Source organism: Schistocerca cancellata, chromosome 5 (assembly GCF_023864275.1).
Source record: "Schistocerca cancellata isolate TAMUIC-IGC-003103 chromosome 5, iqSchCanc2.1, whole genome shotgun sequence".
Classification (NCBI taxonomy): domain Eukaryota; kingdom Metazoa; phylum Arthropoda; class Insecta; order Orthoptera; family Acrididae; genus Schistocerca; species Schistocerca cancellata.
The window spans coordinates 408265598-408285167 of NC_064630.1; positions in this window are offsets into that span (position 1 = coordinate 408265598).

Consider the following 19570-nt stretch of genomic DNA (forward strand, 5'->3'; position numbering starts at 1 on the left):
TGACACGTACGTAAGCATCCTGTCTGATCACGTGTATCCATTCACCTCCATTGTGCATTTCGATGGACTTGGGCAGTTCCGGTAGGACAATCTACACCCCTCACGTCCAGAATTGCTACTGAATTACTCCAGGAACACTTTTGCGTTTAAAAAGTTCCGCTGCCCACCAAACTCCCCAGACATGAACATTATTGATCATATCTGGGATGCCTTGCAAGAGAGATCTCCACCTCTCGAACTCTTACAGCCCTGCAGGATTCATGGTGTCAATTCCCTCCAGCAGTACTTCAGACATTAGTCGAGTCCATGCCACATCGTGCTGTGGTCTTCTGCGTGCTCGCAGGGACCTACACTACATTAGGCAGGTGTACCAGTTTCTTTGGCTCTCAGTGTATTTAACTCCGTGTGAGGATTATAACATTTGTGTTTCACATAAATGGTCTGCTTATAGTATTAATAGTGTGCTTCCGTGTATCCCATAGGGTTGTTTTTTCCATTTTATCCACAACTCGCAGTACTTGAAGGAGATGACTGGATTAATCATCGAAAGAGTGTGCATAAACTGGAAGCAAAAGTTCGGCTTGACATCCGGAAGTACGCCATTAATCAGCCACGTCGAGAAAACCAGGGAGATCACAGGCAACTTATCGCTGTTCGGAATTCACATACAGAGAAAACACATGCAGCTAGTATTTCACCATACTGGATGTTACTGAGGATTTGTTTTCTCCTAAACATGTAAAGTCTGTGGGAACTGACTTGTTGCTGGCATTTTTAACAGCAATCTGTAGTTGTAACATTTGTCACTCGCATTATTTATTCTATTATAATGGTGGTTGGGCACGACATCGTTCTTTTTGGAAGGATAGCTTTAGCATTTAAAACTTAGTCGACGTACTGCCGAAAAATATGTAATTTGAAGGCCACTGAGGACAGGTGGGAGCTCGAAACATGTTAAAAAGCGACTGTTTGCTGTATTGCGTTGTTTATCGAATTAAAAAAACATCCCAAGTTGTATGCTATTCTCTGAAACACGGGGAGATATTGGTCTTAAAACGAGGGATGCTCAAACCAATGTCTCTCTAATTTTTAATTCTCGCTTAAACCAACAATACGAAGAGTGAAGCAATAGATATGTTTCTTCATATTGTGCCGATGATTACATAATTAAATACTGACTTTTCGCCTAAAAAGCACAACTGCCTCCTAGTTTAAAGTAATCTGCCTCTTTTATGGACTAGTTTGCATGGAAAAATCTAGAAGAATCTTTTATCCAAAAGTAGATGTCAAACGACTGACGGTGAGGATACATTTTTTCTACCCAAGAGGATTGGAAATTGCTGTATGTAAGTAGTGCGCTACCACAGTAGTGTTCAGAGGCGAGTACGACTGAATATGTACCGCTGGGTTGAGAGTATCTCTTTTACGTCTTCTTTAATATCAATATCGTGGCCGCGTGGTGTAGCCGCGTGGTCTGGGGGCCTTGTCACGGTTCGCGCGGCTTCCCCCGTCGGAGGTTCGAGTCCTCCCTCGGGCATGGGTGTGTTTGTTGTCCTTAGCGTAAGTTAGTTCAAGTTAGGTTAAGTAGTGTATACTTTGTAATTTGGTCCCATAGGATCTTACCACAAATTTCCAAAAAAATCTTTATCGTATTTCAGCCAACACACATGATTGTCTAAATCTATACTCATACCGTGCGAGTCACTTCACGATGTGTGGTAAAGGGTACTTCTAGTACCAATATCTCTCTCCCCCTCTTCTTTTTTTTGTTTCGTTCGTGTATGGTGCACAGGAGAACGACTGTAGGTAAACTATAGAGTAAGGTCTAATTTTTCGGGTTTTCCAGTCATGGGAATTTCGCGTAAATGTATGTCGATGGAAGTAATCCTGTTGCATGACTCTTCTTGCAACATATATTTCCAGTAAACTTCTCCGTGATGCAAAATGTCGCTCTCGTTTCGTCAGTCACTGGAGTTGCATCAGTCTTGCCCTCGCGTTTACTAAAAGAAACCAAAACGAAACGGCCAATTTTCTTTGGATTTTTCTACCGTATTAATCCTACGTAACAGACGTTCCAGACTGACGATCAATACTCAGTAACGATCGAACTAGGGTTTTGTAAGCTACTACTTTCGTCGATGAACTGCGACGTTTTCTTATCATTCTTTCAAGAAACCTCTGTGTGGCACCCGGTATATTACAGTTAATTTTATATGGCATTTCCAGTTCAGGTCATTACTGACGCATACCCCCAGACGTTTTGTGGTTGTCACAGCTTCCAATGATTGACCGTCCAGTCTTGTATGCTAACAATAACTGTTTTCGGCTTGGTTGTTCACAATACGCTACATTTTACTACCTTGGAGCCAACTGGCACTCCCAGCATAAACTGTCGATTCTCTGAAGATCTGTCTACATTTCGCTTCAGTTTTCTAACGTTGCCGCTTTTCTCTTTATTACGGCTTCATCCACGAGCAGTCTCACAGATCTTCCGACGATATTCACCAAATTATCAAGGTGAACCAAATGTCCATCGATAAAATTTCGGAGACTGTTCACGGATAATTCCTGAGTATTTCGGTGCAATGGAACTGTGGTTTAGTACATATTAATAATATAGTTATGATTTATTCTGTTTGTGCCCCCAGTTACCTTTTTTCTGTAAAAATTTCTTCACGACAGGGGAAAAATCTATAATATGCAATCACCAAAACATAGAACGCAAAACTCAGAATAATACAATAGCACTTATATTGAAAAAAAGCGGCTTTTCGTTTAACCCTAGGACACTAAAGGGAGGGAAATATTACACTTCTACTAAGCCATCATGAATTTTACTACTCCATATTCGATTCAAAGGAAGTCATAATTTACAGTTATGCACCAGTTAATTACAATGATTATGAGGGCTCCAGTGGTATGTCACACAAAAAAATAAGTACAAAATATTCTGTTTTACACATTATGCTAACAATACGACATTAGTGGGACCCGTGCATTGGTACCAGCTGCAATCAAATATTTTATGAGGGTTTAGTAATTTGTGGTTGTGGAGACTTTTTATAATTTTTACTTATTTATTGACACAATCACATTATTATGATACAATGATAACTGGTTTCAGCCACGTCATCTTCAGATGCTACAAAAATTATAAAAAATTTATATTAAAACTGGAAGCAAGTAAAAAGATTTAGACTAGGTCTACTTGTGAGCTAACCGAAGTGTCATTAAAACAGGTTTACTTGGAAGCTAAGCAAAGTGCTACCAAAGTACATCTGTATCATAACTGAGAGCGGTATTTGGTGAACAAGTGTTCATATGTTCTCAAACTAAACATATCGTGAAAAATCAGAGAATTATATAGATACAACAAGTGCACCTTTTTTTCCTACTCTTTGAACTAGATGTGTGCATTATCTCCAGTACAATATTTATTTTTGAAAATCGTAGAATATGACAATAATTGAAAGAATAATGCATACAGGTATACGTAAAATATAAAAATTATTATAGGCCGTTAACTCAGTAAAATCATATTTGAGACGGAGTAAGGTCTTCAGAAAAGAAACAAAGGAGCAGACCGTATGATGCAAATTTATGACGGCTGATGCCGCTGTACCTCTGGCTGCCAGATGTTTACATGACTGCCCATAAGCTTAGAAGCGACGACACGGACAAAGGCGGCTTTCTACTGCAGCTCGCTGGCACTCCTCTACCGGCTACGAGGTGTTTACATCTACTGGGCAGATGTTAGGAAGTGAAAGGCGGTCCGCACGGCATAGTGCAGCAATCGGTCGCAGGGTGACCCCATCAACGGTTGGAGCATGTAAACTGGTGAGCCAATACATTGTGACCAGCTCTTTAATAACTTGTTTGTCAGTCTTTGGAACGTAATACATCACTGAGTCTGCGTATCAGGGATCCGACAGTTTTTTGGTAGGTTTGTGGTGGCATTAGAGGCCGCTGATTTCCGTGCGCGGTGATGGCCCCAGAAAGTGACCCAGATGTGTTCTATATTATTTACATCAGGCGAATCTGGTCGCCGAGACATGAACGTGAGTTCACTATAATGCTCCTCAAACCTCTGCAGTACGGTTCCGGCTCTGAGACACGGACAATTATACTGCTGAAAGGTGACATCGCCGTCGGGAAAGACATCAAACGTGAAGAGATGCAGATGGTTCGCAGCTCAGTGTGTCTTCAGTTACTACCACGTGTCCCATGCAAGCGCAGGAGAATGTCTCCCACAGCATAATACTGCTCTCCCCAGCCTACGTCCGTGGCGCGTTGCACGTTTCGAACCGCCCTTTACCTCGATAACGGCGTTTTTGGAGACGACCATAGACCTAGTGTAGCAAAAATGTGATTCACTCGAAGAGCCGACACGTTCCCATTGAACGACGGTCGAATCCCGATGGTCCCGTGTCTACTGCAGTCGTAACTGACGATGTCGTTGGGTCAACATTCAAACATGTGGAGGTGGTCTGCTGCGGAGCTCCATGTTCAACAGTGTTCAACGAACGGTGTGCTCTGAAACACTTGTGCGTGCACCAGCATTGTGCTCTTTCAGCATAGATGCCAGAGGTCACCATATAACACCCTCTACAGAGCAGACAGGCCTCCGAACCTCGTATTCTGTGAAGAGTCGTGAACGTCCAACCATTTAGTGCCTAGTGGTAGTTTCACTACCCTTATATCTCTTTCCGTAGAAATGGTTCAAATGGTTCTGAGCACTATGGGACTTAACATCGGAGGTCATCAGTCCCCTAGAACTTAGAACTACTTAAACCTAACTAACCTAAGGACATCACACACATCCATGCCCGAGGCAGGATTCGAACCTGCGACCGTAGCAGTCGCGCGGTTCCGGACTAGAGCGCCTAGAACCGCTTGGCCACCGCGGCCGGCCCTTTCCGTAGATGCTCACGGCAGTAGCATATGAATATTCGATCAATTTCGCCGTTTTCGAGATACTCGTATCCACAACGCCACTAGGTGGCATCCAACGTCGCGGTGGGCAGTCAGAGTATGTTGGACACAGTGACTATCTCAGCTGAATCGCTCGTCATAAATATTAAAATATGCATCTGTTGCTGACGCATTATGTTCATTAAGGAGTTTGTCTGGTTCCTTTCGTTTCCTGATACAAATCTCTGGTTCTTCTAAAATGCCTAACAGTCTTACTTACCTCTCGGCTCTACAGCCCTTGAAGAACCTTGGCCTGCATCACAATATCCTGCCATTCTATCCGGTCCACGGCTTTCCGTCTCCATCCTCTTACACCCAGCTTTTTCATGTCTTCTTCAGTTTCGTCCACCCATCTCTTTCCGCGACGTCCCTTCTGTCGTCTGCCTCCAGCCTTGCCATCAAAAACTTCTGACATGTTCTATCTTCCTCCATTCTGACCACGTGTCCTGCCCATCGCAGTCTTCTTATTTTAATGGTAGTGACAATGTCAGGTTCTTCAAAAAGTTGTTCTAATTCTGGATTCGTACAGATGCGCCAACCTTCTTGATCGTATATTGGGCCGGATATTTTACGCAGAACCTTTCTCTGCCAAATGCTAAGGATCCTTTCATCATTTGCAGTCACGGTCCATGTCTCGGCACCATACATAGCAACTGGTCTTATAATTGTTTTGTAATTGAGGATTTTAGATTTTCGTGATAGAAGTAACCTGCTAAGCATGGTTAGTGTGGCAAAGTAGCATCTATTGTCTGCTGTTACTCTGGCTTTCACATCGCTGCTGATGTAAATTGTCCCTGTGATAGTCGATCCGACGTACTTGAAGTCTCTCACCCTTTCAAACTCCTTGTCGGCTATCCTGAGATTTGGCAGGTTTTGCTGCCACATATTTGGTCTTTTCGACATTGAATACCAGGCCAAGTTCTCTTGTACCTCTCTCCAGTTGTTGATAGGCATTAGCCAGCACAGCAGTGTTTCGTGCTCGAAATGCGACATCAGCTGTGCAGGCGAGATCCTGCAGTGAACGATTAAAAATGTTTCCTCCTCTATTTAACTCTATCTGACTTATGACTTTTTCTAGCCATAGGTTGAATAGCAGTGAGGAGGTATTGTCAACCTGCCTCAGTTCCTTCTTCTCTTCCACTTCTCTGGAGATTTCGTCCCGTATCTTTACTTACAGTTCGTTTTACTGAGGGTCACCATAGTGAGTTTAACGAGCTTCTTAGGTATCCCAGCCTCTCCCATCACATTCCGCACCGCCACTCTTGAGATGCTATCATAGGTTTGTTTAAAAACGATATAAAGCTTGTGTATGTTTATTTGATGTTCATAGGCGGCCGGGGTGGCCGAGCGGTTCTAGGCGCTACAGTCTGGAACCGCGCGACCGCTACGGTCGCAGTTTCGAATCCTGCCTCGGGCATGGATATGTGTGCTGTCCTTAGGTTAGTTAGGTTTAAGTAGTTCTAAGTTCTAGGGGACTGATGACTTTAGGAGTTAAGTCCCATAGTTCTCAGAGCCATTTGAACCATTTGATGTTCATAATATTTTTCAAGTAGTATGCGTAATGTGAAAATTTGGTCAGTTGTTGGGCTATTTCTTCTAAAGCCACTCTGCTAGTCTCGAATTCTCTCTTCCACACAGGGAGTAAGGCTCCTAGGTAGAATTTCATAGAACATTTTATATGTAGTATTTAGCAGGGATATTCCTCGGTAATTCTGGCAGTTTAATTTAGCTCCTTTTTTGTGTATGGGGCACATAATAGCCGTTTTCCACTCCATTGACGTGCCCTCCTCCTGCCAGATGCTCAGTGTTACTTTCTGTATTGCTTTCCACAATGTTTCCCCACCGTATTTGAGAAGTTCCGCCTGGATCTGATTTTTTCCAGGTGCCTTATTATTTTTTAAGGTCTTAATGGCTTGTATCACTTCCTCCAGTGTGGGTTCTGGTGTTACGATCTCTGGTCCATGATAAGTTATTTCCAACAGTTCTTCTTGCTTTAATCCTTCTACTTCAGGGTGCAGTAACTCTTGGAAGTATCCTGCCCATCTGTCAAGTATTTTATTACTCTCCCCTATCAAATCCCCTTCTTTATTTCCACATATATTTGTTCTGGCCTGAAACCCAGGCTTTCCTTTTCTTAATCTTTTGGTACAGTTCACGCATTTGCTTCTCATTTCCTAGCTGTTCAATTTCCTCCAATTCTTTCTTTTCTAGTGCTCTTTTCTTCTTTCTGCAAACCATCTTAGCTACACGGCGCTTCTCATTATTTTATTTCAGATATGCTCTAGTTCTTCTCTGAAATAATTTCATTCGTGCTATGTTACGTTCCTCAGTTCTTCTGATACACTCTTCATCAAACCGGTCTGCCTTCCTTTGAGCCCGTACGTGTCCCAAAACCTTTCCCAGCTGCCTAGAAGATTGCAGTCTTACATTGTTTCCACATTATTTCTATATGTTTATTTGATGTGCCGGTATCGTTCTTAATTCCCTCTTCTATGTTCGTCTGATATGCTCTCTGTATTTCTTCTAATTTCAGTTTCTTAATGTCAAAACTCTTGTGTTTGTGCTCTTCTTGCTTACTCAATAGTGAGATCCTTTGCCTGTACTTAATTCTCACTAGATGATGGTCTGAATTGCAGTCAGCTGCATGTTGGCTCCTAACATCCATTATGTCTGATCTGTGCCTCCGATCAATCAATATATAGTCTATCTAATTTCTAGTTTGTCCATCTGCTGACATCTATGTATCTTTGTATATCTTTTTGTGTGGAAAACATGTACTTCTGACAGTCATGTTTTTACTTATAGCCGCCCGTGGTAGCCGCGCGGTCTGGGGCGCCTTGTCACGATGTGTGCGGCTGCCCCCGTTGGAGGTTCGAGTCCTCCTTCGGGCATGGGTGTGTGTGTTATCCTTCGCGCAAATTAGTTTAAGTTAGATTAAGTAGTGTGTAGGCTTAGGGACCGATGACCTCAGCAGTTTGATCACATAACACCTTACCACGAATTTCCAAATTTTACTTATAGCAAAATCTACAACCCTAACTTCATTGCCATTTGATATTTCATGGAGGCTATGTCTTCCTATAGCCTAACCGTACAACTGCTCTACCTTGTTATAAAACTCATCCTTCTGTTGTTCGTCTGCCTCCTCTGTGGGTGCATGTACATTTATAATAGTTATGATGAAACATTTTCCCATTAATCTTAATATGGACATCAGTTCATTGATTGGTTCGAAGTGTATTACAGCATGTTTCAGTCCTTTAACGACCACAAAAACTGTACCAAATGTATTCGTCCTCCCGCTACTGTAGAAGATAGTAAAATTTTCTGAGTCCATTATGTCACTTCCCTTCTACTTAATTTCCTGGAGAGCCAATCGTTTTATATCGTAGTTGTTTATTGCGTTAGCAGCTGCCGTACGGCTCCAGCTTGGTATAGGCTCCGCACATTCCATGTTCCTCTTATCCTTTTTTTGTTTGCTGGGGTCGTCAGCAAAATATCTGTCCGGCTTATTCCTTTGTTAGCATTCGCAACTAGTGATTTTTACAGGGGAAGACTGTTAATCTTCCGCCCAACTATTTGAGGGGTTGCCCCTTACAGCATGCCAGGTAGCTGGTTCCATTTTCAGGGGAACATCCTTAGCCTTTGTAGATCCCTCTACTGACTGCAAGGCAGCAGTTGATTGTTGGGGGCTTCTCTGCCTTTCATCCAAGCCATTGACCGTCGCACGTGGTGGTTTTGGTCCACCCTAGGTATTTTATTTCCCTGGTACCCTCCATATCTGGAGAACGTTCCCCTATCCGCCACTTTGTGAGGCGCCCGATGGAGGACCAGCAACCCCACACGGGGCCTAACAGTCTACTTTTCCCTTTTTATGTAATATTTTAAATTGTCAGTCAATGATACCAGTATTAAGTCCTTCCTTTCGCTTATGTAAGCCTAATGCTGCCATGTTGCTGGCACAAGTGTGCTCCTTAAACCTCGCAACAAAGGACGTGCATGTCTCGCTGATATAGTTTTCTTCACAGTCACGGCAATATATTTTACAGGTCCCAGATTCCACATTTTTTTGTTCTGGTGCGGCAAGGTATGACGCCCTCATCACAGGCTCACGAACAGACCCAGCTTAAATCTTATTATCTTTTATTTATTACCTTTTCATTATTTTTTACACCATATGAAGGTGACCAATGTGGCCGGAAACCGTTATGATTGTTACAAAAAAGTAATTGCACTGTGATATGGTTGCCGGAACAGCTCAGGATAGCGCCGTTGTGCCCCTTTCGTACTGCATTCGGTGAAGCCATCTACGAGGTGCTTATCGACCAACTCCTCATCGGTCAACCTACCCGTACTTTTCTGTACCACTGTAACGAAACAATTAACACTGCCGGAAAGAAACCAGACCCTAGGCGGAACCGAACAGTACTGAGTGAAAGCGTGTGGGTGAAAGTGAAGTGGGCGTTTCTGTTGTCTACAGCAAGTATCCTCAGTGAGTGGAATAAATTTATATCCGGAAAATGTACGCGGTGCGTAAAGTCAAAATTTCCACTGCTGTGCCGATATTATTACTGCAGTACAGGTAAAAAGATAAAGGGGACAAGATAACAATAGAAATACAATTATTCTGTAATGAGACAACAGCAACTAAGAGTCCTAAATATCAAATTACTCAGAAAATATCTCCGAATAACCTTCGAAGTTTTGTCGATGGAGCTAGAGTTCACCTTGTATATCGTAAACATGATGACGTATAACACCTCAGTAGGACAGGCTCGAAGTTACTTTTATGACTAACGATTTCGCCTTGTTATGAACGACATGTAAAAAATGGTTCAAATGGCTCTGAGCACTATGGGTCTTAACATCTATGGTCATCAGTCGCCTAGAACTTAGAACTACTTAAACCTAATTAACCTAAGGACATCACACAACACCCAGTCATCACGAGGCAGAGAAAAGACATTTAAAACTTCTAAGTCTCCATGACTACTCTGCAATTCACATTAAGTGTTTGCATAGGATTCGTAAAACCACTTTCAGACTATTTCTCGACCGTTCCAGTGTCGAATAGCAAGTGGGAGAAATGAACACCTAAATCTTTCCGCACGATCTCTGTTTTACCGTATTTTATCACGATGCTCTTATCTCCCTGTGCAGGCGAGCGTCAACAAAATACTCCAGTATTCCCAGGAGAAAATCTGTGTCTGTAATTTCGTCGAAAGATCTCGCTGCAACGAAAAATGCCTTGGTTTCAGTGATTGCCACCCCAATTCTCTCAACATGTCCGTAACACTCTCTTTCACGTTTTACGATAATATAAAACGAACAGCCCTTATCTGAACTTTTCCGATATCCTCCGTCAATCAAATCTGATAAGATTCCCATACTGCGCAGCAGTACTCCAGAAAAGGAACGACACGCATTGTGTAGGCACTTATTTAGACCATTTTTTACACATTGTAACTTTTCTAGCAATAAAACGCAATTCGCCTTTCCCACAACATTTTCTATGCTATGATTCAAATTTATGTTGTTCTTAGCTATTTATGCCTTAAGGAAGGTCGGACGTCAAACGGGCTGACTTGGAGCAGGAGAAGCACCAAAGGACATTTTAATTTCCACAGTCTATACTTTTACAAATAAATTTATAAAGCTTTGTCAGCATGACTAGGAAGGATTCAAGATTCTCACTTATAGCAATGGAAGTTCAAAAACGAAACAAAATAATTTTTTTTTATTTCTGAAATTTCATTAGTTTTTCACCTATTATTGACTACATTTGTTCCTATAGGTACACTTTTCTTCATAACTAGGAGATATCCTTCGATGAGTTTTGCACAGCATACAAACCATAGTTACAGGTGTACGAAACTTTAGAATTTTCCAAATCTATTGAAAACTGTCGTAAAAATTGAGATAATTAACTATAAAATTTGAGTTTTTCTGAACATGAAGTTTAAAATGTAACGGCTTATTCATTTTTTCATAAATTAAAAAAAAATTATAGAGTTCTATATACCTGTAAGTATGGATTGTATGCTGTGCAAAATTCATCGAAGAGTCTCTCCTACTTACGTAGAAAAGTGTACCTGTTGTTGCTGTTGTTGTTGTTGTTGTGGCCTTCAGTTTAGAGACTGGTTTGGTGCAACTGTCCATGCTACTCTATCCTGTGTAATCTTCTTCATCTCCCAGTACCTACTGAAACCTACATCCTTCTGAATCTGCTTAGATTATTCATCTCTTGGTCTCCCTCTACGATTTTTACCCTCCACGCTGCCGTCCAGTACTAAATTGGTGATCCCTTGATGCCTCAGAACATGTCCTACCAACCGATCCCTTCTTCTAGTCAAGTTGTGCCACAAATTTCTCTTCTCCCCAGTTCTATTCAACACCTCATCAGTTATGTGATCTACCCATCTGATCTTCAGCACTCTTCTGTAGCACCACATTTCGAAAGCTTCTATTCTCTTTTAGTCCAAACTATTTACCGTCCATGTTTCACTTCCATACATGGCTACACTCCATACAAATACTTTCAGAAACGACTTCCTGACACTTAAATCTATACTCGATGTTAACAAATTTCTCTTCTTCAGAAACGCTTTCCTTGCCATTGCCAGTCTACATTTTATATCCTCTCTACTTTGACCATCATCAGTTATTTTGCTCCCCAAATAGCAAAACTCTACTTTGTCTCATTTCCTAATCTAATTCCCTCAGCATCACCCGATTTAATTCAACTATTTTCCATTACCCTCGTTTTGCTTTTGTTGATGTTCATCTTATATCCTCCTTTCAAGACACTGTCCATTCCGTTCAACTGCTCTTCCAAGTCCTTTGCTGTCTCTGACAGAATTACAATGTCATCGGCGAACCTCAAAGTTTTTATTTATTCTCCATGGATTTTAATACCTACTCCGAACTTTTCTTTTGTTTCCTTTACTGCTTGCTCAATATACAGATTGAATAATATCGGGGAGAGGCTACAATCCTGTCTCACTCCCTTCCCAACTACTGCTTCCCTTTCTTGTCCCCCGACTTTTATAACTGCCATCTGGTTTCTGTACAATTTGTAAATAGCCTTTCGCTCCCTGTATTTTACCCCTGCCACCTTTAGAATTTGGAAGAGAGTATTCCAGTCAACATTGTCAAAACTTTCTCTAAGTCTACAAATACTAGAAACGTAAGTTTGCGTTTCCTTAATTTTTCTTCTAAGATAAGTCGTAGGGTCAGTACTTCCTCACGTTTCCCAAAATTTCTGCGGAATCCAAACTGATCTTCCCCGAGGTCGGCTTCTACCAGTTTTTCCATTCGTCTGTAAAGAATTCGCGTTAGCATTTTGCAGCCGTGGCTTATTAAACTGATAGTTCGGTAATTTTCACATCTGTCAACATCTGCTGGCAGACGTGAAAATTACCGAACTATCAGTTTAACAAGTCAAGGTTGCAAATTACTAACACGAATACTTTACAGAAGAATGGAAAAACTGGTAGAACCCGACCTCGGGGAAGATGAATTTGGATTCAGGTGAAATGTAGGAACACGTGAGGCAGTACTGACCCTATGGCTTCTCATAGAAGATAGGTTCAGAAAAGACGAACCTACATTTATAGCATTTTTGGGCTTAGAGAAAGCTTTTGGCAATGTTGACTTGAATACTCTCTTTCAACTTCTAAAGATGGCAGGGATAAAATACAGATAGCGAAAGGCTATTTACAATTTGTACAGAAACCAGACAGCAGTTATAACAGTCAATGTAACTAAAATTTAACGGATTTTTCTAGTACTCATGAGATTAACATCAATTTTTTTATTGTTGTGAGTAAACTCCCACTTTTCGCACAATGAATGATATTTGGCTATATGAGTCTGTAATTCTTTTCGATTTTATGATGAATTAGTTAGACGGCAAATGAGAGTTTCATCTGCAAACAGTCTAAGAGGGTTGTTAAGATTGTCTCGTAAATCAGTTATATATATTAAGAACTACACAAAGCCTATAACACTTCCTTAGGGGACCCCATGTACAATCTGGGTTTCACTAAGCTTCATATCAGTTACTACGAACTGTGATCTTTCTGACAAGAAATCACGAATCTAATCGGAACCTGTGTCAATATTCCACAGGCTCGCGATTTGATGAGAACCCGCTCCTGAGGAATAGTAACGAAAATCTTCTGAAAATCTATACATACGGAATGCCTGGTAGATAGCACACATTAATTCGTGTGAACTGAGAGCCACTTGTGTTTTCACAAGAACGACATGTCAAAAGTTCGCTTCTTTAGGAGTATTTCATAGTGTTGGAGCACAGTGTACGTTCCAGATTCTGCTGGGATGTCTCGCATTCACTCACAATACTGTTTGTGACTTTAAATCTGAGGCGGGGGCTATGTTAAAGCACGAAAGGGAATGCTCCCTTCTCCCCAGACAGAAGCCGTCTGTGGCGCAGCTGTCTGCGTGCGGCCTTGAGGCACGGCAGCAGCAACCGGAGGTCGCATCTGCAGCACCAGGCAGACCCTGGGGCTCTTTTTGCCGCGCCACGACAGCTGATGTCAGCGGCCGGCCTTTGTTACAGGAAGTGTGACGTCCGAGGCCTTTCCTTCGCCAGACAGGCCACCAGCTGATATGAAATCGCTCCGCCTAACCACCTACATACCAACGAATTTCTGTTCCCCCTGAAAATAGCCTTCTGGAAGCAATTGTGCCAGGTATTTATGTCATCAAGGAGAGGCTGTTGTTTGTAGCGTTTGTCACACTTAGTACATCTACACCTACACGATTACTCTGCAGTTCACAATTAACTTCCTCGCTAAGGTTCATCGAATCACCTTCAGGCTACGCCTCTACCATTCCACTCTCGAGCAGCGCGTGGGAAAAACTAACTCTTAAATCTTTATGTGTGATCTCTGATTTCTCTTATTTTATTATGATGACCATTCCTCCCTATGTAGAGTGGCGCCAATAAAGTGTTTTCGCTCTGAGGAGAAAGTTGGCGATTCAAATTTCATAGTAAAATTCTACCACAACTAAAGGGGCCTTTGTTTCAATAACTGCCACCCCCAATTCACGTATCATATCTGGGGCGCTCTCTCCTCTATTTCGCGATAGTTCAAAAAAAGAGCCCTACTTTGAATTTTTTCGATGTCTTCCGTCGATCGTATCTGAGGCGAACCCCACACCGCACTCCAATACTCCAGAAGAGGACGTAACAAGTGTCGTGTAAGCAATCTCTGTAGAAGATCTGTTGTATTTTCTCAGTGTTCTGCCAGTAAATCGTATTCTTTGGTCTGCTTTACCTTACAACATTATCTATGTGATTGCTCCAATTTAGGTTACTCGTAATTGTAACACCTAAGTACTTAATTGATTTTAGAGCCTTTATATTTGTGTGATATATCGTGTATCCGAAATTTAGTGGATTCTTTTTGGTACTCATGTGGATGACTTCATACTTTTCATTATTTAGAATCAATTGAACTTTTCGCCCCATATAGAAATATTGCCTGATTCATTTTGCAATCTTTTTAGTGTTTCGCACGTCAATCAGTAAAAACAGAACCCTTATAGGATCAATTCATTGGCCATCTGCCTGTGTGTCTGTCTGTCCGGCTGCCAGCAACCCCTTTCCTCAGGAACTGATAGAGGCATCAAGTTGAAATTCATGTTAGGTGCTTAAGTCTACGGTATAAAAAAATTTAAGCTTCTAATTCAGTGCAAGCAAAGGTACGACTACGTGGGACAAATATATTCTGATGCTTGCAACCTTTCTCCTCAAAACATGCAGATAAACTATGTGTATACAGGTGGAGCCTTGGGAGCTAGTAATACAGCGCCTGTCGGGAACCCCAGTGACCGCGGCATCGAATCTCGATCGAACTATAGGGTTTTCAGTCTTAGTTTTAACCTAGCCTTCACTTCTCAACCATGTAAGGAGTCGCCAAAACAACATGTTATTCGTATTTCACACTAAATCTAAGGTCTCGTTTCCCTAGTTGGATAACTAGGTTAGGTTATGAACATGCAAGTCGCCGTAGTGACGTTCAGTAGAAAGACTAGCGCCAGGCACTGAGCCACGCGAAACTATTATTATTACTACCTGTATAAATAATTAAGTTGGTACGGAATCCTCAGTCCGCGAGTCCGACTCACGCTTGTCCTGTTTTATTTTCTGCTTGCACCAGATGTCTTCTCCCTGTCTCCAGGCAGATTTGAACAAAAGCCATAGGAGAAATTTCCCAAAATCCTTCTTCTCGAATATTGCAAACTACAGGTCAAAAAATTATCGTTAGGATGGCGACACTGTTTTAACTACACCTAAGAAATGGAAAGTGTTACACCATCAACACCTTGACCGAAAGCTGCCGAACTGATACTCCAGAACTGTCGTGCCTTTGAGATACATTGATTAAAATTTCATCCGTAAGCCAACATACTTTCAGTATCTTCATTACAGAAAAACGGCCGTTCCCACAGATGAAGACTGGCTCAGAATATGATGGCCATTGTATGTGCGCAGCATTACTGGAACTTTTCGGGTGGAGCTCGTAATATACCATGCTCAGAGGACGTGCATGTGGAGCTTATCGTCATGTTTCGGACTGTGAGAAATGCCGAATCGTTCACGTGACGGATAAGGGAAGATCATACAGACAGATAGCACAGACAGTTGGCAAGTAAAATGACTGCAGAAAGTGTGGTGGCGATGGAAATAACACAACAGTGTAGCAAGAATAATAGTCACAGGTGCTTCCAGAAGGACTACACCACGAAGCTGGTTCTGACGATTACGCGCTTGACAACAACTGAAATGCGGACAGGCCAACTTCATATCCTGGAATCACGACATGGTGAGCTATAGTATATGAGCACACGACTGATTTGGCAAGTGCTGAGAGCAGGATGAAAGCTCATCAGTTTGGCAAGAGTGTAAAGCTTGTTGACCAGGGTGCTAAATTGCACATTCCAGTAGGATAATGCAAAACCCCAAACATGACAAACACCTTGAGCAATGTACCGATCTTCAACTGGCTTCCTTGGTATCCTGCTTTGTCATCTAAAGAGCACATCTGTGATGCAATAGCAACATGTGTACTTTCTTACAAACCTGCAGTCAGCAGTCTTCGTGAACTGATGTAACATGTAGTTTTGGAATCCCAAGAAATTCTTCAAGATGGCATTTGGAGGCTGTTTCTTTCCTCAAAGAAGAACGTTTGGTCTTACAGGACAGAAATACAAAATGTTAATGTCTTATTACTTAACTGCACAAGCATCCACTTAAGGGAGACAGAAATAGTCTCACTTATTAAACATACTAAAGTCATTATTGCACTAGTAACAGGACGTTAGCTGGAATCCGAAGTTGACAGCAACAAAATACTAAATTGAGATTGGAAAACACATGGTGAGTAGATACAGCCTAATAGTTCTGGCACAGTACAACATTTTTCCTATTTTGACCATGTAGACCAAGAAAGTAAAAGCTACTTTAAAATTCTGAGATAATTTGAGATTTCTACTACAGATTTTATATGGTTATAATTAGATTTTTTGTAAATAAGTTTTTTTAATCCACTTTGTTAAAATTTAATATTTAACAAAATAAATTTATCAGTTAAAATTCTATTATTCATTTAATTTCTTTTCCAATCCTATCTTAAAATAATCAGTTAGAAATTATGATTTAAGAAAATAAATTTATCCAGTTAAAACTTTAAAAACAATAAAATTCTACGAATTTATTCAAATTAAATGACATTAACCAAATGATCTTTAATTTGTTTTTTGCCCCAGTGTATAAGATTAAAACTCATAAATTTCTCCAATTTATCTTTGTCTTTGGAAAAGATTTTAGTATAATGATCCAGAAAAGTAATTTTAAATTTGTCATCCAGAATTCACATAACCTTTTGACCAAATTTTCTTCTCAAAATTCAGTATTTTAAATATTATAAGATATATGTTTAATTCCTGACATATTTTTATTTTTAAATTTTCAGTTAGCTAAATTATTTATTCCTGAATTTATAATTTTTAATTTTATTTCCCTACATTACTTAATTTTTTAAATTCCTTAATTTTTTATTTACTAATTATTAATTTTGTATTCTTACAGTTTTAAAATTATCATCATCATCATCATCATCATCATTTTAGACTGATTATGTCTTTCAGCTTTCAGTCTGGAGCATAGTCCCCCTTATAAAATTCCTCCATGATCCCCTATTCAATGCTAACATTGGTAACTCTTCTGATGTTAAGCCTATTACTTCAAAATCATTCTTAACCGAATCCAGGTACCTTCTACTTGGTCTACCCCGACTCCTCCTACCCTCTACTGCTGAACCCATGAGTCTCTTGGGTAACCTTGCTTCTCCCATGCATGTAACATGACCCCACCATCTAAGCCTGTTCGCTCTGACTGCTACATCTGTAGAGTTCATTCCCAGTTTTTCTTTGATTTCCTCATTGTGCACACCCCCCTGCCATTGTTCCCATCTACTAGTACCTGCAATCATCCTAGCTACTTTCATATCCATAACCTCAACCTTATTGATAAGGTAACCTTTATCCACCCACCTTTCGCTCCCATACAACAAAGTTGGTCGAAAGATTGAACGGTGCACAGATAAGTTAGTCTTGGTACTGACTTCCTTCTTGCAGAAAAGAGTAGACCGTAGCTCACTGCATTAGCTTTGCTACATCTCGCTTCCAGTTCTTTCACTATGTTGCCATCCTGTGAGAATATGCATCCTAAGTACTTGAAATCGCCCACCTGTTCTAACTTTGTTCCTCCTATTTGGCACTCAATCCGTTTATATCTCTTTCCTACTGACATTACATTTGTTTTTGAGATGCTAATCTTCATACCATAGTCCTTACATTTCTGATCTAGCTCTGAAATATTACTTTGCAAACTTTCAATCGAATCTTCCATCACAACTAAGTCATCCGCATATGCAAGACTGCTTATTTTGTGTTCACATATCTTAATCTCACCCAGCCAGTCTATTGTTTTCAACATATGATCCATAAATAATATGAACAACAGTGGAGACAGGTTGCAGCCTTGTCTTACCCCTGAAACTACTCTGAACCATGAACTCAATTTACCGTCAACTCTAACTGCTGCCTGACTATCCATGTAAAGACCTTTAATTGCTTGCAAAAGTTTGCCTCCTATTCCATAATCACGTAGAACAGACAATAACTTCCTCCTAGGAACCCAGTCATATGCCTTTTCTAGATCTGTAAACATAGATACAATTCCCTGTTCCACTCGTAACACTTCTCCATTATTTGCCGTAAGCTAAAGATCTGGTCCTTACAACCTCTAAGAGGCCTAAACCCACACTGATTTTCATCCAATTTGTCCTCAACTAATACTCGCACTTTCCTTTCAACAGTACCTGAAAAGATTTTACCCACAACACTGATCAAAGAGATACCTCTGTAGTTGTTACAATCTTTTCTGTTTCCATGTTTAAAGATTGGTGTGATTACTGCTTTTGTCCAGTCTGATGGAACCTGTCCCGACTGCCACGCCATTTCAATTATCCTGTGTAGCCATTTAAAACCTGACATTCCACTGTATTTGATGAGTTCCGACTTAATTTAATCCGCCCCAGCCGCTTTATTGCACTGCAATCTATTGACCATTTTCTCCACTTCCTCAAATGTGATCCTATTTCCATCATCATTCCTGTCCCATTGTACATCGAAATCTGAAACATTACTGATAGCATTTTCACCTACATTGAGCAACTCTTCAAAATATTCCCTCCATCTGCCCAAGGCATCAACAGGATTCACCAGCAGTTTTCCTGACCTGTCCAAAATACTTGTCATTTCCTTCTTACCTCCCTTTTGAAGACTGCTAATTACACTCCAGAATGGTTTTCCAGCAGCTTGACCCAAGGTCTTCAACCTGTTTCCAAAGCCTTCCCAAGATTTCATCTTGGATGCTGTAATTATCTGTTTATCTTTCTCTGTCTGCCTGAGTTCTAGTATGTAGCCATTTTTGATATGCCTTCTTTTTACTTTTACAGGCTGCCTTGACTGTGTCATTCCACCAAGCTGTTTGCTTCATCCTACCTTTAGACACTACTGTTCCAAGACATTCTTTGGCCACTTCTAGTACTGTGTCCCTGTACCTCGTCCATTCCTTTTCCAGTGACTGCAATTGACTACATTCAACTAACTGGTACCTTTCTGAGATCACTGTTATGTACTTGTGTCTGATTTCCTTATCCTGAAGTTTCTGCACTCTTATCCTCCTACACATGGACCTGACCTCCTGCACTTTCGGCCTCACAATACCAATTTCACTGCAGATTAAATAGTGATCAGTGTCATCAAAGAATCCCAGTTTTAAAAGATTTTAAATTTTTATTTCTTAAAATCTATCTTTTTTATATCTAAATAAAACAATAAATGCTCATAATATAGCAGATTTTAATTTACAAGACTTATGTCATTTTTGTAAAACAAATAAACTGAAAGCTTTGTCAAAATTAAATTTAGATGAACTGAGATAATTTATTAATAATTGTAATGAGAAACATTTAAGACACAAAACTACAAAAGAATTATCAAA